The 18,965-nt window shown below is 43.2% G+C and overlaps 1 protein-coding gene across 2 annotated transcripts in view; it reads right to left on the minus strand.

The window, feature by feature from the left end:
• The window catches only part of fgf13a (fibroblast growth factor 13a), a 494,238-nt gene extending 477,479 nt beyond the window's left edge, over nt 1-16,759 (minus strand). Inside the window, exon 1 of one of the 2 annotated variants that reach the window (XM_080187791.1) lies at nt 16,650-16,759. The gene's annotated coding sequence lies outside the window, so the exon portion shown is untranslated. The remainder of the gene's footprint in view (nt 1-16,649) is intronic. The other variant, XM_080187794.1, reaches the window with a different exon arrangement.
• Between the last annotated feature and the right edge of the window lie 2,206 nt (nt 16,760-18,965).

The raw sequence follows: 18,965 nt of genomic DNA on the forward strand, positions 1-18,965 counted from the left end.
ATTGAGAATTCCTCTCACTCCAACCCAGGATTGGGAATTCCCCTCATTCTAACCCAGGATTGGGAATTCCCCTCACTCCAACCCCGGGTCGGGAATTCCCCTCACTCTAACCCAGGATTGAGAATTCCTCTCACTCCAACCCAGGATTGGGAATTCCCCTCATTCTAACCCAGGATTGAGAATTCCCCTCACTCTAACCCCGGATCGGGAATTCCCCTCACTCTAACCCCGGATTGGGAATTCCCCTCACTCTAACCGGATTGGGAATTCTCCTCACTCTAACCCCGGATTGGGAATTCCCCTCACTCTAACTCAGGATTGGGAATTCCCCTCACTCTAACTCAGGATTGGGAAGCACCCTGTAGAATTTGGTTTCTCTGCAGGGTTTCTATCCACCCTGGTGTTTGTACAAGTCATTCCTGAGACATGAATGGCAGTGGCAAGGCGGTATTAATTGTCCAGCCTTGTTATCTCAGAGAGCATTGTGCCAAACACACAATGCGACTGGAGTCACATGTAGACCAGAGCAGACAGGGTGGTGGTGAAGCTGTAAAGTGGGGTGGGGGGCGCGGGGGCGGGGGTAGAAGAAATTGTTTGGCAACGTTCATAGTGACTTGAATAGAAATTACCAACTTTATTGAATTTAATTGTACAATTTACCAGGGTGATGTTTGAATTCTGGGTGTACACAGTCACAATTCCAGTTCCATCAGGATTTGAGACTACTTCATATCTTTCCAATGGGATTTCGTATTGTCCAGTTGTAAGAAATGCTGTCTTTTTACATCTTAGTTGCTGACTGCAGTCTCACACTGTACTGTATCACAATACTGCACTCTCAAAGACAATACTGTACTCTCAATCAAACACAATATTGTACTCTCAATCACAATACAGTACACTCAATCAAGCACAATACGGCACTCTCAAACAATACTACACGTGCAATCAAACACAATACTGTACTCTCAATCAATTACAATACAGAACTCTCAAACACAATACTGTACCCTCAATCAAATACAATACTGAACTCTCAAACACAATACTGTATCCTAATCAAACATAATACTGTACTCTCAATCAAACATAATACTGTACTCCCAAACAAACACAATACTGCACTGTCAAACAATACTGCACTCTCAAAGTATTGCACTCAATCACAATACTGTACTTAATCAAACACAATACTGTACTCTCAAATACAATATTGTACTCCCAATCAAACACAATATTGTACTCTCAAACACAATACTTCATTCTCAATTAAACACAATACTGTATTTTCAAACACAATACTGAACTGTCAAACACAATACTGTACACGCAATCAAACACAACACTGTACTAGCAATCTAACTCAATACTGCACTCTCAAACACAATACTGAACTCTCAAACACAATACTGAACTCTCAAAGAAACACAATACTGTTCTCTGAATCAACAACAATACTGCACTCTGAATCAAACATAATACTGCACTCTGAATCAAAAACAATACTGTATTCAGTCAAACACAATTATATACTCCCAGTCAAATACGATTATGCACTCTCAAACACAATATTGCACTCTCAACCAAACATAATACTGTACTGTCAATCAAACTCAATACTGTACACCTAACCAAACACAACACTGCACTCTCAAACACAATACTGTACTCAATCAAATACAATACTGAACTCTCAAACGCAATACTGAACTCTCAAACACAATACTGAACTCTCGAACACAATACTGCATTCTCAATCAAACACAATACTGTACTCACGAACACAATACTGCATTCTCAATCAAACACAATACTGTACTTACAAACACAATATTGTCAAATACAGTACTGTACTCTCGAACACAATACTGCATTCTCAATCAAACACAATATTGTACTCTTGAACACAATACTGTACTCTCAAACACAATACTGCATTCTCAATTAAACACAATACTGTACTCACAAACACAATATTGTCAAACACAATACTGTACTCGCAAACACAATACTGCATTCTCAATCAAACACAATACTGTACTTTCAAACACAATACTGAAGCTTCAAACACAATACTGTACACTCAAATACAATACTGTTCCCTCAATCAAACACAATATTGAACTCTCAAACATAATACTGTGCACTCAATCAAACACAATACTGAACTCTCAAACACAATACTCTACTCTCAATCAAACACAATATTTTACCCCCAATCAAACACAATACTGCACACTCAAACACAATACTGTACTCTCAATCAAACACAATACTGGACTCTCAAACACAATACTGGACTCTCAGTCAAGCACAATACTGCACTCTGAATCAAACACAATACTGTATTCTCAATCAAACACAATACTATATTCTCAGTCAAACACAATACTGTACTCTCAAACACAATACTGGACTCTGAATCAAATACAATACTGTATTCTCAATCAAACACAATACTATTCTCTCAGTCAAACATAATACTGTCTCTTGAACAGAATACTGTACTGTCGAACACACGATGAGAAATCCCCAGGTTCACCCAGTTTGCCCTTTGCTCTGCAATCGGAATGACATGAGTTGTCCCAGGTGTCAATCAAACCAGAAGCTTTCTCTAATAAATTTTTAATGAGATCCAAACAAGAGACAACAATAAAAACAAAGGAACCTCAGCAAAACAAATATCAACTTGATATTTTCATGCCAGCTTGTTTTTCAGCAGTTTGCTGGGCACATCATGCAGCCTCTCCCTCTCCACTGGGCCTTGGCTGAGCTGAAATTTGGTGGCAGTTAAGCGACTTCACGATAAAATGAATTTTCTTCCTCAAAAGAAACACTGGCCTTGAAATCTATGTCCTCTCTCATGACATTGGCAGAGAGTGCACTATCCCGCAGAACTTATCAAGAATACAACTGAATGGTTACTCTCTGCCACTGTTTCCTAGTAGTCTGGGATGGTCAGGTTTTTGCTCTTTCTTCTGTTGAGCTGGATGAAGCTGTTTAAGTGTTCTGGTTTCCCTTTCAAAGCATAACTTGGGCAAGTGAGATTGGCACAGCCTGAGTCCAATTCAAATTCTTTATCAAATATTGGAATGTGCCCGTCCTACCACATTGGGGATGAATTCTGTCCCAAATTGATGGAAGGATAACATTTATTCAACATGTGCGCAATAAGCTTAAATTAGCTTATTTTATAATATACATTTTATAACAATCTTATGGAGAATGGGGAAATTCAATAAGTATTAATTAGTGTAATTATCCTCAAAACAGGGGTAATCTGACTTTGGGTAAAGGGGCATTATCGAATCCTGTTTCACGTTGTTCTTCATTTCTGCTGAAGATTTGGGAAAGTGATTTATTCGGTTAATCAAACCAGAAAGTGCACCGCAGCTCCAAAACATTGCAAAAGAACTTTTGTAAATAATATATAAAGTTCAATATCATTTAGCCTGCAGCCTTCCCGTTATATTTTAATGTCAATGTTGATAGCAGTTTCTTCAATAGCTGAACATTTTATAAATTTGCAATGAATGTCTATAAGTTTATTTTGTTAGTGTCACAATTAGGCTTACGTTAACACTGCAATGAAGTTATTGTGAAAATTCCCCAGTCACCACACTCCAGCGCCTGTTCGGGTACATTGAGGGAGAATTTAGCATGGGCAATGCACCTAACCAGCACGTCTTTCAGACTGCAGGAACAAACCGGAGCACCAAGAGGAAACCCATGCAGACCTGGGGACAACGTGCCGACTCCACACAGACAATGACCCAAGGTGAGACAGCAGAGCTAACCACTGTGCCACCATGCCACCCAGTCTTGTAATAAAGAGATGTGCAAGGTATTGAGTTCTGCTGGGGTTGCTTAACAGGGAAAGCATGTTTTTGATTTGATTTATTATTGTCATGTGTATTAGTATACAGTGAAAAATATTGTTTCTTGTGCGCTATATAGACAAAGCATGCCATCCATCGAGAAGGAAAGGAGAAAGTGCAGAATGTAGTGTTACTGCCATAGCTAGGACGTAGAGAAAAAGCAACTCAGTGGGAGGTAAGTCCATTCAAAAGCCTGATGGCAGCAGGGAAGAAGCTGTTTTTGAGTCAGTTGGTACATGACCTCAGACTTTTGTATCTCTTTCCTGATGGAAGAAGGTGGAAGAGAGAATGTCCAGGTTACATAGTCCTTAATTAGGCTGGCTGCTTTTCAGTGTAGACAGTGGATGGGAGGCTGGTTTGAGCAATGAACTGGGCTTCATTCACAACCTTTGTATTTTCTTACAGTCTTGGACAGAGCAGGAGCCATACCATGCTTCCTATGGCACATCTATAAAAATTGGTAAGAGTCATAGCGAACATGCCAAATTTCCTTAGTCTTCTAAGAAAGTAGAAATGTTGGTGGGCTTTTTAACTATAGTGTCAGCACAGGGGCACCAGGATGTTGTTAGTGATCTGGACACCTAAAAACTTGAAACCCTCGACCATTTCTACTTTGTCTCCATTGATATAGTTAGGGACATGTTCTCCACCACGCTTCCTGAAGTCAATGACAATCTCTTTCATTTTGTTGACATTGAGGGAGAGACTATTGTCATCGCACCAGTTCACCAGATTCTCTATTTCTTTCCCAAACTCTGTCTCCTCATTGTTTGAGATCCGACCCAGTAACGTGGTGTCATCAGCAAAATTAAAAATCGAGTTGGAGAGGAATTTGGCCACACAGTTAGAGGTGTATAAGGATTATAGTAAGGGGCTGAGAACACAGTCTTGTGGCGCATCGGTGTTGAGGATGATCGTGGAGGAGGTGTTGTTGCCTATCCTTACTAATCGTGGAGGAGGTGTTGTTGCCTATCCTTACTAATCGTGGTCTGTGAGTTAGGGAGTTCAGGATCCAGTCACAAAGGAGGAGCTGGGGCCCAGGCCATGGAATTTAAAGATGAGTTTCATCGGAATAATGGTGTTGAAGGCTGAGCTGTAGTCAATAAATAGAAATCTGACATAGGTGTCTTTGTTATCTAGATGTTCCACTGTTGAGTGCCAGCCCAGGGAGATGGCATCTGCTGTGGATCTATTGCAGCAATAAGTGAACTGTAGTGGATCCAGGCAATCTGGGAGACTGAAATTGATTCATGCCATGTCTAACCATGTCAGACTCACTGGACGATAGTCATTAAGGCATACTGTTTGATTTTTCTTAGGTATCAAGATGACAGTCATCTTGAAGCAGATAGGGACCCCAGAATGTTGTGAAGAGAGATTGAAGATGTTTGGGAATACCCCTGCCAGCTGGTCCATGCAGGGTCTGAGTCGTCATTTTGCTAAGACAGAGTATTCTATATGTTTTATGGATGTGTTGATGAATAAGCTCCATAATAAATTTCTGCAATCTAATCATCACATTTCCTGTGGGGATAATTTGCCATCTGTGAAGATCCTGTCCTCATTGCAATGGCAATCAGATTGGGCTGCACTACAAATGGATCAGGATCAGCACTGGGCTGAATTTTTGCTGTCATTCCTGAGATGTGAGAAAATCCAAGGAACTCTTAGTGTGTCTGCTCATGGGACTGGTGCTCCCTAGAAGTCCAACATGTGCTGGCTGGCCAGAATGTCTCTGACAGCTTGCCCATTTTGAAATGCTTCCAGATGACCATGTAGTGGACAGTTCATTTATGAGATCCCCCCCTTGAGCCCACTGGTAACCAACCTCCTATGAAGTGTTTAACATTGATATGGAGCATTTAGCATGAATATCTCTGCTGTGTGTGTGTGTGTGTGTGTGTGTGTGTGTGTATGTGCATCTGTGTGTGTGCGTGTCTGTATGTTTGTGCATGTGTGATTTTGTGCGTGTGTGCATGCATGTGCGTATTTGTGTGTGTGTGCATGTGTGGGGGAGAGATGGAAATGGGATGATTTGTGTGCGCACGTGTGTGTACATGTGTGGACATGGACATGAGTTGATTTGCAAGTACATGTGTGTATGTGCATGTGTGTGTGTAGATGGACAGAGGCTGATTTGTATGTGTGTGCGTGGAGATGGACATAGGCTGATCTGCAAGTGCGTGAGTATGTGTAGATGGATGTGGACTGATTTGTGTGGGCGTTTATGTGTATGAAGATGGACATGGGCTGATTTACGTGTGTGTGTGTGTTTGTGTGTGCGTGTGATAGACATGGGCTGATTTGTGTGCATGGAATGGGAAATGTACATAGAAACATTGAAAATGGGAACAGGAGGAGGCCATTTAGCCCTTCGAACCTACTCCACAATTCATTATGATCATAGTTGCTCATCCAACTCAATAACCTGATCCTGTCTTCCCCTCATATCTTTTGATCCCCAACGCCTCAAGTGCTTTATCGAACTGCTTCTTGAAAACATACAATGTTTCGGCCTCAACTACTTTCTATGGCAGCGAATCCCACAGGCTGACTGCTCTCTGGGTGAAGACATTTCTCCTCATCTCTGTCCTGAACAGTTTACTCTGTATCCTCAGACTGTGAGTCCTGCTTCTGGACACTCTCACCATCAGGAACATCTTTCCTGTCTAGTCCTGTTAGAATTTTATAGGTTTCCATGAGATCCCTCTCATTCTTCTGAACTCCAGCGGATACAATCCTAACTGACTCAATCTCTTCTCAGACACCCACCCTGCCACCCCAGGAATCAGTCTGGTAAACCTTCTCTATGCTCCCTCTATAGCAAGAACATCCTTCCTCAGATAAAGAAACTAAAACCTTGGACACACTATTCCGGGAGTGATCGCACTAAGACCCTGTATAATTGCAGCAAGACATCCCTGCTCCTGCACTCGAATCCACTCGCTATAAAGGCAAACATCCCGTTTCCTTCTTTACCACCTGCTGCACTTGCGCACTTGCCTTCAGGAACAGGTGGACGAGGATACCCAGATCTCATTGCACAATCCTCCTCTTAGTTTAAAGCCATTCTGCCTCCCCATTTTTGCGACCAGAGTGGATAACCTCACATTTATTCAAAATGTACTGCATCCACCAATTGTTTGCCTACTCAGCCTATCCAAATCACATTGAAGGATCCCTGCATCCTCCTCACAGTCACCTCCCACCCAACTTTGTGTCATCGCCCAGTGATGCCCATATCCCATGAATGAATAAAAAAAATGGAGGTATTACATTTAGTTCAATCACCCAAATCATGAATATATATTGTATATATAATTCATAGATGGGGTTCCTGCATTATCCCACTGGTCACTGTCTGCCATTTGGAATCATAGAATCCCTACAGTATAGAAGAGGCCATTCGACCCATCGAGTCTGCACCAACTCTCTGCAGAGTACATTACCCAGGCCTTCTCCCCTACCTTATCCCTGTAATCCCACACACTTACACTAATCTCCCAAACATCTTTGGACACTAGGGGGCAATTTAGCATGGACAATCCACCAAACCTGCACATCTTTGGACTGTGGGAGGAAACCCACACAGACATGGGGAGAACATGCAAACTCCACACAGACAGGGACCCAAGGCTGGAATTGAGCCCGGGTCTCCGGCACTATGAGGCAGCAGTACTAACCACTGCGCCACCGTGCCACACGTAAAGATCCATTTGTTCTTATTCTTTGTTCCCTGAGTACCAAACAGTTTTCTAAGCATCTCGATATACTATCCCCTATCCCATGTGCTTTAACTTTACACGCTAATCTGTTCTGTGGGACTTTGTCGAAAGCCTCCTGAAAGTCCAAATAAACCACATCCATTGGCTCTCCCTCATCAACTCTACTAGTTACATCCTCATAGGATTCCAGGAGGTTTGTCAAGCATGATTTACCTTTCATAAATCCATGCTGACTCTGTCCAATCGAGCCACTGTTTTCCAAGTGTTTTGCTATTAAATCTTCCATAATGGATTCACAGTCAGTTTTTATGCTCCTCATAAGATCACACTCATACTCTATTTTTCCCTTATTAATCAGTCCCTTGGTCCACTTTTGCTGAATTCTAAACTGCTCCAAATCCTTGGGTCTGTTGTTTGTTTTGGCCAATTTCTATGCCTCACACTTGGAGCCAATGCTATCTCTCATTTCCCTTGTAAGCCACGTCTTGGCCATCCTTCCAGTTGTACTTTTGTGCCAGACAGGAATAAACAATTGTTGCAGTTCATCCATGCACTCCTTCAATGTTTGCCATTGTTTACTCACCATCAATCCTTTAAGTAACGTTTCTATCATAGCCAACTCACAGCTCATATCACCGTAGTTTCCTTTATTAAGATTCAGGACCCTAGTCTCAGAATCAATTACATCACTCTCCATCTTGATGAAAAATTCTATTATGTTACAGTCACTCAGTCTCAAGGGGTCTTGCACAATTTGACTGCCAATTATTCCTTTCTCATTACACATACCCAGTTTAGAATGGCCTGCTCTCTGGTTGGTTCCTCAATGAATTGGTCCAGAAAGCCATCCCATATACACTCCAGGAATTCCTCCTCAAAGGTATTGTGACTAATTTAATTTGCCCAATCTACACTACCACCACCACCCCCTGCGTGCCCCCCCCACCCTCCCCATCAATCTAGAGGGCAGAGGTTTAAAGGAGATGTACAAGGCAAGTTTTTTTACACAGGGGGTAGTAAGTGCCCAGAACTCTGCCCAGAAGCTGCCGGGGGAGGTAGTGGAAGCAGGTACAATCATGAGTTTTAAGGGTTGTCTGGACAAATATATGAATAGGATGGGAATATGGTCCCCAGAAGGGCAGGGAGTTTTAATTCAGTCAGGCAGCATGGTCGGTGCAGGCTTGCAGGGCTGAAGGGCCTGTTCCTGTGCTGTAATCTTCTTTGTTCGAAATGCAGACTAAAGTCACCCAGAATTACATTTGTTACTTCACTGCATGCATCTCTAATTTTCTGCTTAATGTCATCCCCACCATCACCACCACGTTTTGGGGGTCTATATATAAACCCCACTAACATTTTTTTGTCACTTGGTATCTCTCAGCTCTACCCATTGAGATTCCACAATGGTTTTAATTTCCTCTCTTTAACCAGCAATGCAACTCCTTTTCTTTTTGAACTGTCCTTCCTAAACATTGAATAACCCGGATGTTTAATTTCCTTCCCTGCTCACCCTGTGGCCGTGTCTCCATAATTCTGACTATATCATACCCTTTTACATCTATTTGTGTGATTAATTCATCCACTGTATTGTGAATGCTCCGCGCGTTAAGGCACAAAGTTTTTAGCCTTGTCTCTGGCTTTACCGGTTCTGTTCCCACAAAATTTCACTGAGGCTCTGTTTGAATTTGGCCCTTGATTTCTCTGCCTACCACTTTTCTTCTTCCCCTTACTGTCTAATGTTCTTGTCCTTGATTTTCCCTCCTCTGACTCTTTACCTAAGGTCCCGCTCTCTGCCATTTCAGTTTAAATCTTCCCCAACAACTTTCACAAATACTCCTCCTAGGGCGGCAGTCCTGAAGCTGCCCAGGTGCAACCTGCTAGATTCTAGAGGTCCCACATCCCCCAAAATCAGCCTGAATGCCCTAGGAATCTCCCCGTCACATCATCTCTTCAGCTACACATTCATCCTATTTATCCTGCTGTTTCTACTCTGACTAGCATGCGGTACTGGTAGTAATCCTGAGATCACTATCTTTGAAGTCCAACTTCTCAACTTTCTTCCAAATCCCCTATATTCTGCTTTTACAACCTCATCCCTTTTTTCTTAACCTATGTCCTTGGTACCGATGTGTACCATGACCACTGGCTATTTCACCCTCCCCCTCCAGAATGTCCTGTAACTGCTCTGAGACATAGAGTCATAAAGGTTTGCAGCCCAAGTTGCCCATGCTGCCCCTTAAACACTATCTAAAAGACAAAATTGTACCCACCTCTACTACTACCTTTGGCAGCTTGTTCCAGACACTCACCATTCTCTATCTGAAAAAATTGCCCCTCTGGACCCTTCTGTATCTCTTGACTCTCACTTTAAACCTATGCCCTCTACTTTTAGAGTCCCCTACCCTGGGGAGAAGATATCGACTATCTAGCTGATCTATTCCCATCATTATTTTATAGACCTCTATCAGATCACCCCTCAGCCTCCCACGCTCCAAAGAAAAAAGTCTCAGTCTATCCAGCCTCTTCTTATAATTCAAACCATCAAGTCCCTGTAGCATCCTAAGTAAATTTTTTTGGCACACATTTTAGTTTAATAATATTCTTTCTATAATAGGGTGATCAGAACTGTACACAGTATTCCAGGTGTGGTCTAACCAATGACAAGTACAACTTCAACATGATGTCCTGTATTTAATGTTCTGACCAATGAAACCAAACATGCTGAATGCCTTCTTCACTACTCTGCCAACCTGTGATTCCCTTTACAAGGAGCTATGAACGTGTACCACTCGATCTCTTTGTTCTGCAACTCTTCCCAATGCCCTATCATTAACTGATTAAGTCCTGCCTTCATTCGATCTATCAAAATGCATCACCTTGCATTTATCTAAATTAAACTCCACCTGCCATTCGTCAGCCCACTGGCCCAATAGATCAAGATCCCGCTGCAATCCTCGATAACCTTCTTCATTGTCCATGATGCTACCAATCTTGGTGTCATCTGCAAACTTACTAACCATGCCTCCTAAATTCTCATCCAAATCATTAATAAAATGACAAATAACAGTGGACCCAGCACTGATTTCTGAGGCACACTGCTGGTCACAGGCCTCCAGTGTGAAAAACAACCCTCCACAGCCATCCTCTGTATTTTGTCAAGGAGCCAATTTTGTATCCACTTGGCTACCTCACCCTGGATCCCATGAGATTTAACCTTAATCAACAACTTACCATGCGGTACTGTGTCAGAGGTGTTGCTAAAGTCCATGTAGACAACATCAACTGCATTGCTCTCATCGACCTTCTTGGTTACTCCTTCAGATAATTCAATCAAATTTGTGAGACATAATTTTGCACTCACAAAGCCATGCTGCCTGTCCCTAATCAGTCTTTGCGTCTTCAAATGCTTGTAGATCCTGTCTCTCAGAATACCTTTTAAAAACTTACCCCCTGCAGATGTGAGGCCTGTAGTTCCCAGGCTTTTCCCTGTGGCCCTTTTTAAACAAAGGCACAACATTTGCCACCCTCCAATCTTCAGGCACCTCATCTGTGGCTATCGATGATTCAAATATCTCTGCTTGGGGACCTGCAATTTCCTCCCTAGCCTCCCACAGTGTCCTGGGATACACTTAGAACAAAGAACAAAAGAAAATTACAGCACAGGAACAGGCCCTTCGGCTCTCCAGGCCTGCAGTGACCATGCAGCTCCTCTCAACTAAAACCCCCTACCCTTCCGGGGACTATATCCATCCATTCCCATCCTATTCATGTATTTGTCAAGATGCCCCTTAAAAGTCACTATCATATCCACTTCCACTACCTCCCCCGACAGTGAGTTCCAGGCACCCACCACCCTCCGTGTAAAAACCTGCCTCGTACACCTCCTTTAAACCTTGCCCCTTGCATCTTAAACCTATGCCTTCTACTTCTTAGTTCTTCCACTCTGGGAAAAAGCTTCTGGCTATCCATTCTGTCCATGTCTCTCATAATCTTGTAGACTTCTATCAGGTCACCCCTTAACCTCCGTTGTTGCAGTGAGAACAAACCAAGTTTCTCCAATCTCTCCTCATAGCTAATGCCCTGCATACTAGGCAACATCCTGGTAAATCTTTTCTGTATCCCCTCCAAATTCTCTACATCTTTCTGGTAGTTGGCAACCAGAATTGAATATAATATTCCAAGTGCAGCCTAACTAAGGTTCTATAAAGCTGCACATAACTTGCCAATTTTTAAACTCAGTGCTCCGGCCGATGAAGGCAAGCATACTATATGCCTTCTTGATTACTTTCTCCACCTGTGTTACCACTTTCAGTGGCCTGTGTACCTCTACGCCCAGATCCTTCTGCCTATCAATACTCTCAATGGTTCTGCCATTTACTACATATTTCCTATTTGTATTAGACCTTCCAAAATGCATTACCTCACATTTGTCTGAATTAAACTCCATCTGCCATCTTTCCCATCCCCGCTCTTCATCTCCATCCCCCATCGCAAACTCTAACCGATCTATATCCTGCTGTATCCTCTGATTGTCCTCATCACTATTCGCAACTCCACCAACTTATGCATCATCCGCAAAGTTACAAATCAAACCAGTTACATTTTCCTCCAAATCATTTATACATATATTACAAATAGCAAAGGTCCCCGCACTGATCTCTAAGGAACACCATTTGTCCCAGCCCTCCATTCAGAAACACACACTTCCACTGCTACCCTCTGCCTTCTTTGACCGAGCTACTTTTGTATCCACATAGCCAGCTCACCTCTGACCCATGCGACTTCACCTACTGCACCAGTTCTGCCATGAGGGACCTTGTCAAAGGTCTTACTGGAGTTCATGTAGACAATAATCACTACCCTAACCTCATTAACCATCTTCATCACTTCCTTGAAAAACTCGATCAAGTTAATGGGACACAACCTCCCCTTTACAAAACCATGTTGCCTCTCACTAATACATACACTTATTTCCAGGTGGGAATAAATCCTATCTCGAAGAATCCTTTCCAATAATTTCACTACCATTGATGTAAGGCTCAATGGCCTGTAATTACCTGGATTATTCTTGCTAGCCTTCTTAAACACTTCATCAGGTCCTGGGTATTTATCTACCTTGATGCACTTTAAGACTTCCAGTACCTCCTTTTCTGTTATACGTACACTCCTCAAGGCATCACTATTTATTTCCCCAAGTTCCCTAAGATCCATGCCTTTCTCAAGAGTAAATATGATGAGAAATATTTATTTAGAATCTCACCCATCTCTTGTGGATCCGCACGTAGATGACCTTGTTGATCCTTAAGAGACCCTACCCTCTCCCTAGTAGGTCTTTTGCCCTTTATGTATCTCTTTGGATTCTCTTTTGCTTCGGAAGATAAGACAATCTCATGTCCCCTTTTTGCCTTCCTGATTTCTCTCTAAACTCTATTTCTACACTGTCTATGCTCATTAAGGGATCCAATGATCCCAGCTGCCTATGTGCGTCATGTGCCTCCTTCTTCTTCTTAACTAGGGCCTCAATATCCCAAGTCATCCAGGGTTCCCTACTTTTACCAGCATTGCCCTTCACATCCTTGACCCGAGGACCAGGGAGCAATATACCATCCTGGAGTCTTGTTTGCAGCCACAGAAATGCCTGTCTATTCCCCTTATAATTGAATCCCCTATAACTATTGCATTCTCACATTTGTTACTGTCCTGTGTGCAGCAGAACCAACCATGGTGTAAAAAATGTAGCTGTTGCTGTTTTCCTCTGACTGACCATTCTCCTCAACCATGTGTGTGCATGTGTGTGCGTGTGCTCCATCTCTCTCTCTCTGTCTCTCTAGGGAAGACGATGGCTTAGTGGGTCAGGTTAGAAACTCCAAAGATTTTACAGAGCCCACCTGAATCGTAAGTTTTGCATCTTGAATTTGGCTAAGATAAGCATCAATTGTTCCCCTTCAGGTGTGATTGGAAAGGCCTTCTAAGGAGCTCAGGCCCTTCAGCCCACAAGTTGCACTCATCATATCCCTACCTACCAGGCCTATCTATAACCGTCAATCCCATTAAATCCCATGTACTCATCCAGAAGTCTCTTAAAAGACCCCAACAAGTTCGCCTCCACCACCACCGACGGCAGCCGATTCCACTCACCCACCACCCTTTGAGTGAATATATGTATGAAAATTAGCAAGAACTTTTATCAATTACAAGCAAGAAACAAATCAACCAATATAAAGTATAACCCTTAACAAATATGTCTAATATACAAAGAACAATACAGCACATGAACAGGTTCTTTGGTCCTCCAACCCTGTGCCAATTACATTGTCCTATCTAGACCAACTTATATTCCCCCAATTCCCCGTTTGTTCACATGCCTATCAAGGTAAAAGTCTTAAACGTGGCCAACTTAACCACCTCACTTGGCAGTGCATTCCAGGCTCCCACCATCCTCTGTGTAAAAAAACTTACCCCGTTCATAATCACTGAACCTTTTCCCCCTTATTTTGAATTTATGCCCTCTTAGAATTGCCTTTTCTGCCCTGGGAAAAAGCTTCCAACTGTTCACCCTATCAATAACTTTCACAATTTTATAAACTTCTTTCAGGTCACCCCTCGGCCTCCATCTTTCCAGGGAGAACAATCCCAGTTTATTCAATCTCTCCTCAGAACTAATACCTTCCATAGCAGGCAACGTCCTGGTAAATCCATTCTGTACTCTCTCCAAAGCCTCCACGTCCTTCTGGTTGTGTGGTAACCAGAATTGGACACACTATTCCAAATGTGGCCTAACCAATGTTTTATACAACTGTAACATAATTTGGCAACGTTTATACTCAAAGCCCCGTCCAATGAAAACAAGCATGCCATATGCTTTCTTCACCACCTTTTCCACCTGTGCTGCCCCTGAGACTTTGGTCCAATCCCCAACAACAGCAGATTTTCACCCTTCAAGAAAACAAGATTGTGTTTTCAGGAAACCGACAGAATTTTCAAAATAACAGGGAGAGAGGGAAAGCACTTTTTTTTTAGCTCGCTGTCCCTTCTAAAGCTGAAACTCAAACCTGCACCCCAAACTGAAACTGAAAAAAAAGTCCAAAAACACATGACCATCCTTCTATCAACACAGGATCATAAAACTAATCCCAGAGTAAACACACACCGTGTGTGTGAGGGGAATGGTAGACATGGGCTGATTATTGTGTGTGAGGGAGCAGAGCGAGTGTGTGTGTGAGTGTGATGTGAGTGTGTGTGTGTGTGAGCAGACTGGTGGACATGGGCTGAAAGAGTGTGAGGGAGGAGAGTGAATGTATGTGTGTGCGTGTGTGTGTGTGTGTGAGGAATGGTGGACATGCCCCTGCCTATATCAATGGGGACAAAATAGAAAGGGTCGAGAAAGGGTCAGAGCACACTTATTAAGTGTCCAGATCACCAATGACCTATCCTGGTCCTCCCATGCTGACACTATAATTAAGAAAGCCACCAACGCCTCTACTTTCTCAGAAGACAAAGCAACTTTGGCATGTCAGCTCCTTTTACGGATGCACCATAGAAAGCATCCTTTCTGGTTGTATCACAGCTTGGTATGGTCCCTGTTCGACCCAACAACTGCAAGGAGCTACAAAAGGTGGTGAATGGAGCCCAATTCATCATGCAAACCAGCCTTCCATCTATTGACTCTGAAACACGAATAGGAGAATGCATTTCCTGATGCCTCAGCATAATTAAGGACCCCATGCACCCTGGACATTCTCTCTTTCACCTTCTTCCATGGGAAAAAAGGTACAAAGTCTGAAGTCCATACCAACAGATTCAAGAACAGCTCCTGCCCTGCTGCTGTCAGACTTTTGAATGGACTTGTCTCGCTTTAAGTTGATCTTTCTCTGCGCCCTAGACTGTAACATTACATTCTGCACTCTCTCGTTTCCTTCTCTATGAACAGTATGCGTTGTCTGTATAGCATGCAAGAAACAATACTTTTCACTGTATGTTAATATATGTGACAATAATAAATCAAATCAAATCAGATCAGTATCAAATCAAAACATGGGCTGATGAGAGTGTGTGAGAGAGAGTGAGTGAGTGTGTGTGTTTTAAGGACGCCGTTTAGGAAAGAAAAACACACCTTTTTCAAATTAATCCTTCAGGCAGGCAGTTTCTGCACATATATTGGGCAGATATCGTGCTGTAAAGTATTACCATTTTCTGATTAATCAGCTGGTAGCTGTTCTAACTGTGCACCCGACATCAGTCAGAGACGAATGCAAACAGGCAGTAGAATAACGGAATGAACATTTATTTGTTGAAAATCTTGAACTGGCGTGTTCCAGAAATTAGCCCCGAATATCTATTCATCTCCAGTTTCCCCCTCTCTGTGCTGAGAACCCGTTAAACATGAATAGGAGAATACAGTTGATCACTGCCGCTCGATCACTGCCACATAAACCGATAGTAACAAAGAGATTACAGCATTTCAACTTTTAAACCTGCTGCCTGCCTCCATAGAAAGGTAACACTTCAACTATCCGAATACTAATGTTAACTATCCGATTACGAATGTAAGAGGTTCGATTCTAATTCAAGTCCAAAGTTGCGGTAAGTCAACCAAGAGAAATAAAAATAAATTTCAGTCAGTCAGGCCGGCCGTATCCAGTTGTAGAAATAATTAACCGGAGTGACATTCGCAGAAACATTAACAAATATATTCCAGATCGAAGTGATGGTTAGAAATCATAATGTCCCTCCAAATCAACATTGCAATATTAGGACTGTTTCCTGATTTTAATGGTGAGAGGTACTCCGGGATAGTTTCAAATTGGTTTTATTAACAGATTTGGGGGGTGCTAGTCTTGTCCACTGCAGTGAGGGATTGATTGGCGAAGTTAACATGCACAGGCCGAATGGGGCTGAAACTGCGCTTCTCCGTTTGTCTTCTGTCTCTGTCCCGGGACTGGAGGGCATTCCAGAGCATTCATCACTGTCACAATGATGCAGGAACACTGCATTTATCTAAGGCACCGTGTGTCCCACATACTAGTGGATTCTCATCCTCTCCTACCTGTCCTTATATATAAGCGGTTCCTCGTTCACCCAGCCCCTACAAAGTAGGGCACTGTAAGTTTGCAAACACGCGGTGAAGTTTTCAGCCCTGTTCAGCAGCAAGTGTAAAATTTCATCCACAACAGCTTAAACAGGGCAAGTATCCAATCCCTGCACACCTCCCCAAAGCAGGGCAAGTGGCCCAATCCCTGCACACCACCACCCCCCCCAAAACAGGGCAAGTGGCCCAATCCCTGCACACCACCCCCCCCCCCCCCCAAAACAGAGCAAGTGTCCAATCGCTGCACACCTCCCAAAACAGGGCAAGTGTCCCGATCCCTGCACACTACCCCCCCCCAAAAAAAAACAGGGCAAGTGTCCAATTCCTGCACACCTCCCAAAACAGGGCAAGTATCCAATTCCTGCACACCACCCCACCCCCAACAAAAACAGGGCAAGTATCCAATCGCTGCACACCTCCCCAAAACAGGGCAAAGATCCAATTCCTGCACCTCCCCAAAAAAACAGGGCAAGTGTCCAATTCCTGCCCCTCCCCCCACTCCCGCCACCAAACTAAAGATTCAAAAGGCATCAGCCACTTTATTCCCAAACGAGTTTTTCTTACACAATTTGCAATTTGACTCAGTCTCAGCAAGGCCCATTGGATCCAAACTCCACACATTCCACACTTGCAGCAAAACAGCTTTTTCTCAACAAAAGAAAGGGAATCACATACCTGGGATGTCACCCCCGCCCTCGCCACCACCGCCCGCTGCTTCCAAAAAATCAACTTTATTCAGAGTTTCCAATCCAGCCGCTCAGGGAATTTCAGAGCACAGTAAAGCAATCCTCTCCTGGCAAGGAATGAAAGGTTTGATGTTGTGTTTCCCAGGCAGGTGCCCGTGGATGGAAACTTGTGTCCACTTTGCCTACAGCTGGCTTGTTTTTGACATGTTGGGAGTCTCAGCTGGACTGGATCAGTCTGTCACACCAGCCCAGAGGCGGAACCGACCGGCAAACCGGCAACTCCGGGAACTCAGCTCCTGCTATTTTTAAGGACACTGTATCCTTTTCCATAAAGTATCTTGACTTGTAATGGGCCAAGCTGTACTCAGGGGCAGGGAGCAGCTGTTAAGATCACTTTACACACACCGTGTTGCCTGGAGGAGTGATAGAGAGAGAGAGACCAACCCTGGGAAAGAAAACAACTTGACAATCTTGCTGCTCCAGTTTCTCCCACTTTTTTTCAAAACAAAAATCGAAACTGAAACCAATTAATTACGTCCCGGATTATATTTATTCATCTTTCTCCCTCTTTACAGACAGCAACCAGGCACAGTATTGAGTGCTCCGATTGCTAAAGCCATCCACAGATTCCGGCATTTGGAAATGGACGTGTTTTAGTTCAAACTTTAGTGAGCTCTTTATTTTTCCCAACTGTGCTTCTGTTTGTGTGTGGATCTGGCATCAGTATGTTCATGATGTGGGTATGCCGGCGTTGGACTGGCGTAAACACAGTAAAAAGTCTGACAACACCAGGTTTTAGTCTGTTTTAGTTTCAGTATGTTCGGCAGCGTTTGTGTTGTGGTTGCAATGGGCTTTGACTGTGGCAGCTGGGACCTCATGGCCTTGAAGCAGGAACACTGGATTATTGCTGAAGCCATATCGTGTCCAGCCTCATCCTGAGGCCAATTCAAAGCTGTGGCTGTGGGGAGTTTGCAGAGTGCAAATTGCAGAGGTAGTTGTTGGCTAGAAAAATGTCCCGGTGCCAATGTTCCCTCACAGCCAGGAAGGAATCCATTTGTACTGTTATCGGACAACAAATTTTATGAAATTGGGCACACAAAATGGAAGCAGACTAAAGTTACCCTCAGAGCCTCTCCACTAAGAATCCCAAAGTAACAGACACCGATCAGTAGGCAAGAGCATGCTTTTAGAATGCAAGTGAGGGCTAGCACATAAGGGAAGCTGGACAGGATGGCACCTACAGGAACTAAATCTCCACCCCATCAAAATCAGCACTTTTATAACAGTCAAACAACCCATGGAGACACCTAAAATTAGCATAGTTAAGGAAACATTACTGGCCCCTCAAAACCTCTTTTGAGATCAATGACACACCAATGGTTCAAACCCCGGAGATTCTAGATTATTAAATAACCAACCAGACAAAACAATTAACACACACCTAAAATAATTTCCTCAACACTTGGAAACATCGAGACAGGATGGCTAAGTTCGAATACTGTAAATAAAGTATTAGCATTTGAATCGCATACTGCACCGAAGTTCAGGTATAACTATAGCCCGCTGTGAGGGATGGGCAGAGCGCTTT

This window comes from Carcharhinus amblyrhynchos, chromosome 4 (genome assembly GCF_965287045.1).
Source record: "Carcharhinus amblyrhynchos chromosome 4, sCarAmb.v2.hapA, whole genome shotgun sequence".
NCBI lineage: Eukaryota > Metazoa > Chordata > Chondrichthyes > Carcharhiniformes > Carcharhinidae > Carcharhinus > Carcharhinus amblyrhynchos.